The sequence below is a fragment of the Bison bison genome, unplaced genomic scaffold (assembly GCF_000754665.1).
Source record: "Bison bison bison isolate TAMUID 2011002044 unplaced genomic scaffold, Bison_UMD1.0 scf7180017864191, whole genome shotgun sequence".
In the NCBI taxonomy this organism is placed as follows: Eukaryota; Metazoa; Chordata; class Mammalia; order Artiodactyla; family Bovidae; genus Bison; species Bison bison.
This window is the reverse complement of record NW_011494763.1, coordinates 368,322-375,016: the sequence shown is the minus strand read 5'-3', so window position 1 is coordinate 375,016 and position 6,695 is coordinate 368,322. Positions and strand designations below refer to the sequence as shown.

General features: G+C 43.0%; 1 non-coding gene across 1 annotated transcript; it reads right to left on the bottom strand.

Moving 5' to 3' along the window:
* Positions 1-4,123: 4,123 nt before the first annotated feature.
* Positions 4,124-4,195, bottom strand: TRNAC-GCA. The gene has a single exon. It is a non-coding gene; the product is annotated as a tRNA-Cys (tRNA).
* Between the last annotated feature and the right edge of the window lie 2,500 nt (positions 4,196-6,695).

Here is a 6,695-nt window from a genome sequence, read left to right as displayed (position 1 = left end):
CTTTCCCAGCATCAGGGTCTTTTCCAATGAGTCAGTTCTTCACACCAGGTAGCCAAAGTATCAGAGTCTCAGCTTCAGCATCAGTTCTCCCAATGAATGTTCAGGACTTTATTTCCTTTAAGATTGACTGGTTGGATCTCCTTACAATCCAAGGGACTCTCAAGCGTCTTCTCCAACACCACAGTTCAAAAGCATCAATTCTTCAGTGCTCAGCCTTCTTTATGGTCCAACTGTCACATCCATACATGACTACTGGAAAAACCATAGCTTTGACTAGATGGACCTTTGCTGGCAAAGTAATGTCTCTGCTTTTTAAATATGCTGTCTAGGTTGGTCATAGCTTTTCTTTCAAGAAGCAAGCGTCTTTCAATTTCATGACCAGATACGTAAAGGCGGTTATCTGGGGGCCTACAGGCTGGGACCAAGGGTCGCTGCTATGTGGTCAGAGCTCTTTCCTTCTGGCCTGCGGTGGGAGATCCTGGGTCCTGTGTGTGCCTGTCCCCTTGCAGACTTCCAGACACCCCGTATCAGGTCCAAACAGAGGAATATTATTCAGTGATGAAAAATAACTAGCTATCAAGCCACAAAAAGGCATGGAGGAACATTACATTCATATTGCTAAGTGAAAGAGGCCAGTTTGAAAAGGCCATATAGTGTACACTTCCGACTAGATGACATTCTGGAAAAGGCAAAACTGTAAAGACAGCAAACAGATCAGTGGTTGCCTGGGATTTAGGGTGGGAGAGTGGGATGAATAGGTACAGCAGGGGAATTTTTAGGGCAGTGAAACTATTCTGAAGGATATTGTAATTGTGGGTACATGACATTATGCATTTGTCAAAACCCACAAAACCATATGATACCAAGCATGGACCTTAATGTTAACCATGGCCATTGGTTAATATGAATGCATCAACATTCATTTGTTATTTTTAATAAAGGTCACACTAAATCAAATCCCTTACCATTATAAAATGGAAGTGACAGATTGAAGGAATTAGATCTGATAGAAAGAGTGCCTGAAAAACTATGGATGGAGGTTCATAACATTGTACAGGAGACTGGGACCAAAACCATCCCCAAGGAAAAGAAATGCAAAACGGCAAAATGGTTGTCTGAGGAAGCCTTACAAATATCTGAGAAAAGAAGAGAAGTGAAAGGCAAAGGAGAAAAGGAAAGATATATCCATCCACTGAAGAGTTCCAAAGAATAGCAAGGAGAGATAAGAAAGCCTTCTTAAGTGATCAGTGCAAAGAAATAGAGGAAAACAATAGAATGGGAAAGACTAGATATTTCTTCAAGAAAATTAGAGATACCAAGGGAACATTTCATGCAAAGATGGGCACAATAAAGGACAGAAATGGAACGGACTTAACAGAAGCAGAAGATATTAAGAAGAGGTGGCAGGAATACGGAAGAGCTATACAAAAAAGATCTTCATGACCCAGATAACCACAATAGTGTGATCACTCATCTAGAGCCAGACATCCTGGAGTGGGAAGTCAAGTGGGCCTTAGAAAGCATCATTAGAAACAAAGCTAGAGTATGTGATGGAATTCCAGCTGAGCTATTTCAAATCCTAAAAGATGATGCTGTGAAAGTGCTGCACTCAATATGCCAGCAAATTTGGAAAACTCAGCAGGACTTTTCATTCCAAAGTCTCACAGGACTTTTCATTCCAATCCCCAAAAAGGCAATGCCAAAGAATGTTCAAACTACTGCACAATTGCACTCCTTTCACACATTAGCAAAGTAATGCTCAAAATTCTCCAAGATAGACTTCAATAGTAAATGAACCAAGAACTTCCAGAGGTTCAAGCTGGATTTAGAAAAGGCAGAGAAACCAGAGATCAAATTGCCAACATCTGCTGGATCATAGAAAAAGCAAGAGAATTCCAGAAAAACATCTACCTCTGCTTCATTGATTATGCTAAAGCATTTAACTGTGTGCATCACAACAAACTGTAGAAAATTCTTAAAGAGTTGGGAATACCAGACCACCTTACCTGTCTTCTGAGAAACCTATATGCAGGTCAAAAACAACAGTTAGAATCACATATGGAACAATGGACTGGGTCCAAATTGAGAAAGGCGTAAGTCAAGGCTGTATATTGTCACCCTGCTTATTCGACTTCTATGCAGAGTACATCATGTGAAATGCCAGGCAGGATGAGATACAAGCTGGAATCAAGATTTCTGGGAGAAATATCAATAACCTCAGATACACAGATGACACCACCCATATGGCATAAAGTGAAGAGGAACTAAAGAGCCTCTTGATGAGGGTGAAAGAGAAGAGTGAAGAAGCTGGCTTAAAACTCAACTTTCAAAAAACTAAGATCTTGGCATCCAGTCCCATCACTTCATGGCAAATAGATGGGGAAACAATGGAAACAGTGACAGACTTTATTTCACTAGGCTCCAAAATCACTGCAGCTGGTAACTGAAGTCATGAAATTAAAAGACTCTTGCTCCTTGGAAGAAAAGCTATGACCAACTTAGACAGCATATTAAGAAGAGACATTACTTCGCCAACAAAGGTCCATCTAGTCAAAGCTATTGTTTTTCCAGTAGTCACGTATAGATGTGAGAGTTGAACCATAAAGAAGGCTGAGCACAGAAGAATTGATGCTTTTGAACTGTGGTATTGGAGAAGACTCTTGAGAGTCCCCTGGACTGCAAGAAGATCAAACCAGTCAATTCTAGAGGAAATCAGTCCCGAACATTCATTGGAAGGACTGATGGTGAAGCTGAAACTCTAATACTTTGGCCACCTGATGTGAAGAACTGACTCATTGGAAAAGACCCTGATGCTGGGAAAGACTGAAGGCAGGAGGAGAAGGTGATGACAGAGGATGAGATGTTTGGATGGTATCACCGACTCAATGGACATGAGTTTGAGCAAGCTCCGGGAGATGATGATGGACAGGGAAGCCTGGCGTGCTGCAGTCCATGGGATTGCAAAGAGTCAGAAGTGACTGGACGACTGGACAACAACAACAACACTAATATAAAATTTAATAATGGGGCAGCTGGGAGGGGGCAGCTGAGGTGAGGGGATGGGGGGGAGCTCTCTGTACTTTCTGCTCAGTTTTTCTTTAAAATTAAAACTACTCTGAAAAATAAAGTCTATTAATTTTTTAAAGTGACAGCAGTAAGGTTACTTGGATTATGAATCAGAGACCTCGTGATCTGTGTTTAAATGATCTGTGAGCCATTATTATCTAAAAAGCACCTTTCCACCCATAGCACAGCCAGTCACCCAGATGTTTGTGGCTTCCAGAACCTGGGGGTCTGCCCCCTGGCAGAAGCACGACTTTCCCACCAGGTCTGCCCTCTCCCTCCTTGCTCCTGGCCCTGTCGAGGGCACTGGCTTTGATAATCATATTTGCCTGCTAAGTCACTTCAGTCGTGTCTGACTCTTTGCAACCCCATGGACTGTAGCCTGCCAGGCTCCTCTGTCCATGGGATTCTCCAAGCACGAATACTGGAGTGGGCTGCCATGCCCTCCTCCAGGGGATCTTTCCGTCCCAGGGGTTGAACCTTCGTCTCTTAGTCTCCTGCATTGGCAGGCAGGTTCTTTTATCACTTGCACCATCTGGGAAGCCCGTGTTCAGGCAAAATGCGCTTGAGAATCATCCAGTATCATCTCTCCCCCAAATGTGTCTGATCGGGTAGATAGTGCTGGTCGGGTAGGAAGAGCAGAGAATGTGTTGTTTTTCAAATAAAAGTATTCAGATTCGTCCCCAGAGTCTGTGGGGCACAGCTGCTAATTCAGTTGGTTCCTTGGATCTTCCTAACTCACTTGAAAAGAGAAATAGTAATATAAACAGCAATTGGAAGAGGTGACCAAACACACACAGCTCTTAGGGTCAAGACAAAGCCTCTAAAGCTGGATGAGGAAAACTTCCAACCATTTCCTGAGTCAGAAGATGACCTTTCCTACCTTTCCTCTCCTCTCCTTACTCCTTCCATGTTCTGTTTGCTAAGCCCCCCTAGAGGAAAGTAGCCTAATTTAAAAAGCCTCCCAACAAGCGGGGTTGGGTGGAGGTGAAGGTTGGTGGTACTGAGATCTAATCTACAGTGACCACATGTGTGGTCTCCAGATGGAAAGAAAATCAGCAGGGGGCACCCGGATTTGAACCGGGGACCTCTTGATCTGCAGTCAAATGCTCTACCCCTGAGCTATACCCCCAGGCCGTTCTAGGTTCTGAACTAGCACCAATTCACGATGTCATAACACCAGGTATGCAGTAGACAGCAATTACCATCCATTCTCCGAGAGCCAGTGGGAACCTGTAGAACTGCATCCCTCAGTAACGCCCTCTGGTCTCCAACCTCCCCTGCGCCTCCCACAGAAGTGCTTACTTCTTGGATGATTTCTCTACAGACTACATTAGCTGTTTTGTTTTTTCCTTCCGGGTGAAACTAATTATCTCATCTATATACTTTTTGTCCTGTGGGTTTATACCTTTTTATGGTTTTATTATAGTTCTTGTTCAGTTGCTAAGCTGTGTCCGACTCTTTGTGACCACACAGATTGCAGCACACCAGGCTTCCCTGTCCTTCACCATCTCCCCGAGTTTGCTCAAACTCATGTCTAGTGAGTCAGTGATGCCATCCAACTATCTCATCCTCTGTCATCCCCTTCTCCTCTTCCCCTCAATCTTTCTCGGCATCAAGGTCTTTTCCAGTGAGTCAGCTCTTTGGATTGGGTGGCCAAAGTATTGGAGTTTCAGCTTCAGCATCAGTCCTTTCAATGAATATTCAGGGTTGATTTCCTTTAGAGTTCACTGGTTTGATCTCCTTGCAGTTCAAGGGACTCTCAAGAGTCTTCTCCAGCAATCACAATCAAAACCATTAATTCTTTGGTGCTCAGCCTTCTGTACGGTCCGACTCTCACATCCATACATGACTACTGAAGAAACCATAGCTTCAACTATACAGACCTTTGTCGGCAAAGTCATATTCTGCTTTTTAATATGCCATCTAGGTTTGTCACAGCTTTCCTTCCAAGGACCAAGTGTCTTTTAATGTTGTGGCTACAGTCACTATCTGCAGTGATTTTGGAGCCCAAGGAGATAAAGTCTGTCACTGTTTCTACTTTTCCCCCATCTATTTATCTTGAAATGATGGGACTGGATGCCAAAATCTTAGTTTTTTTGAATGTTGAATTTTAAGCCAGTTTTTTCACTCTAACTGTTGCTTCTTGACCTGCCTACAGGTTTCTCAGGAGACAGGTGAGGTGGTCTGGTATTCATATCTCTTTAAGAATTTCCACAGTTTGTTGTGATCCGAACAGTCAAAGGCTTTAGAGTAGTCAAAGAAGCATAACTAGATGTTCTTCGGGAATTCTCTTGCTTTTTCTATGATCCAATGCATGTTGGCAATTTGATCTCTAGTTCTTCTGCCTTTTCAAAATCCAGCTTCAACATCTGGAAGTTCTCAGTTCATGTACTGCTGAAGCCTAGCTTGAAGAATTTTGAACATTACCTTGCTTTCATGCGGAGAAGGCAATGGCACCCCACTCCAGTACTCTTGCCTGGAAAATCCCATGGACAGAGGAGCCTGGTAGGCTGAAGTCCATGGGGTCCCTAAGAGTCGGACATGACTGAGCGACTTCACTTTCACTTTTTCCTTTCATGCATTGGAGAAGGAAATGGCAACCCACTTCAGTGTTCTTGCCTGGAGAATCCCAGGGATGGGGGAGCCTGGTGGGCTGCCGTCTATGGGGTCGCACAGAGTTGGACACAAATGAAGTGACTTAGCAGTAGCAGTTGCTTTCATGTGAAATGAGCACAATTGTACGGTCATTTGAGCATTATTCAGCACTGCCTTTCTTTGGGATTGGAATGAAAACTGATCTTTTCTAGTCTTGCGGCCACTGCTGAGTTTTCCAGATTTGCTGACATACTGAGTACAGCACTTTATTATTATTTATCATAATTAGGAAAATGTTATTTTTTAAAATTGTGTAAGTGAAGATATAGGCACAAATAAGTAAAATTAAATAGCTGTGTGGCCAGACCCAACTGTGCACGCATTTCAAAAAAATTTTTAATGTGATACTTTGGTGAGAAGAGCAATTGAATAATAAAGTTGTCTTTACTGATACTTTATAGTATTATAAAATAAATTTTTTAGGTATAAAGAAAAAAAACTTCCAACCTAGAGTTCTGACAAGATCGGGTGCATTCAGGGTGCTACAGCTGTAGACTCAATCTAGAATTCTGAACCCAGGTAAACTGACATTCAAGCAAGAGGACAAAAGAAAGACATTTCAGATGTGCCAAACCTAAGAGCATTAACTGGATCAGAACCTCAATGAATTAAGGAGAAAGAAGGGAGATGAACCCAGAGAGAAACAAGGAAGTGCAAAGCTGAAGGATGACTCCACTGGGATATCTGGAGCCGCCTTCTCTCCTGAGCAACTTGCCTTTGTGGGGCCAAAGATACTCTCCTGTCCTCTGTTTCCTCATCTGCAATATAGGAGTCACAATGCAACCCCCTGGGCTGAATTTTTCTGAGGCAGACTGAGATCTTCAGCTTGAATCGGGCTGCTCTGGACAGAAGAGCTGGATCTCCTTGACTCCCTTGAATGAGTTTTCCCCGTATTGGCAGAAGCTTCTTTAGATTTAGTTTCCTGAACGGTAAACTGGGAAGAGAGCTAATCCATGACAAAGAAGACCCTCCCA